At 35.5% G+C, this 1,339-nt stretch overlaps 1 pseudogene; it reads left to right on the top strand.

The window, feature by feature from the left end:
* The first annotated feature begins 248 nt into the window (after positions 1 to 248).
* LOC126025061 (uncharacterized) lies at positions 249 to 367 on the top strand (annotated as a pseudogene).
* Positions 368 to 1,339: the final 972 nt, after the last annotated feature.

The following is a 1,339-nucleotide window of genomic DNA, read 5'->3' as shown; positions in this document are numbered from 1 at the left end:
GTCAGTCTCAGAACACTCAAATCTATTGAACTAATCTCAGAATCTGTATTAATCCCAACACCATGCTGCTTTAATGATTATTGATTTAGAGTAAATATAAGTTTGGGGAAAGTGATGCCTCTCATCCTTTTTCTTTCCTAAGGATTGCTTTATTTATTCTTGGGCATTTATTGTTCAAAATAAATTTCAGGACTGTTTGATACACTACTTTGAAGAATGTTATGAGTATTCTTACGGTATTGCATTAAATCTACTGCTATACCACCCTGAACGCACCCGATCGCGTCTGATCTCAGAAGCTAAGCAGGGTCGGGATTGGTTAGTACTTGGATCTGAGACCGCCTGGGAATACTGGGTGCTGTAGGCTTAAAAAAATCTGTACAAATCTTTTGGAAGTATTGCTATTTTAAATATGTTAATCTTCAAAATCCATGAGCCAGATCTGTCTCCATTTTCTTGTGTCCTTTTTATTTATTGAAGCAGTGTTTTATAGTTTCCTTTGCAGAGATATTTAACATCTTTAGTTAAGTTGATTCTAATGTACTAAGTTTCTGTGGCTCAATGTAAATTGAATTTTAATGTTTATTTCTTCTCTTCATTATTTGTACATCTAAAGTTATTCATTATTGCATATTAACTTTGTAGCTTTCCACTTTACTGTATTCTACTGCTTTGAGAAGCTTTTTGGTAGAATCCTTAGTATTTTCTAAATGTAGTATCATGTCATCAACAAAAACTGAAAGCTTGATATCGTCCTTCCCTATCTTTATGCACTTGTTGTCTTTTACTTGTCTGATTTCTATGGAAAGTATTTCCAGTAATATGTTGAATAAAAATGGTGAGTAGAGGTCATCTCATCTTACACTTTATCTTAGAGAAAAGGCTTTGAGTTTTACCCAATTGAGTATAATATTTGTCAGAAACTTGTGGTAAATGACCTTGACTATATTGAGAAATGTTCTTCCATTTCAATATTGTTGAGAGTATTTATCTTGAATGAATGCTAAATATGGTTAAATGCTTTCACTGCATCTATTAACATGATCACAAAGCATATAATTTTAGCAATAATATATTAAACACATATTGCATTTTGCCATTTTGAGTGAGGGTAAATATCCTGCAGTGATGGTGAGGGTATGTTGCATCCTCCACACTAAGAACTAATGGCAAGATATGACCCAACATATGATGCACAGGTCCCCCCCCACTCGCTGGCCCGTGCAAATGTTTCCGAGGGATGGGAGATGAGATGACGCAGTCTGGGGGTGGGACTGTGCGCTCGGAGATCTCTCCTCAGAGGTCCCTCCTCAGAAGCAGCATAAAAAAAATCTAAACT

Source organism: Suncus etruscus, chromosome 12 (assembly GCF_024139225.1).
Source record: "Suncus etruscus isolate mSunEtr1 chromosome 12, mSunEtr1.pri.cur, whole genome shotgun sequence".
Taxonomy (NCBI): domain Eukaryota; kingdom Metazoa; phylum Chordata; class Mammalia; order Eulipotyphla; family Soricidae; genus Suncus; species Suncus etruscus.
This window is presented reverse-complemented; position numbering and strand designations above follow the sequence as displayed.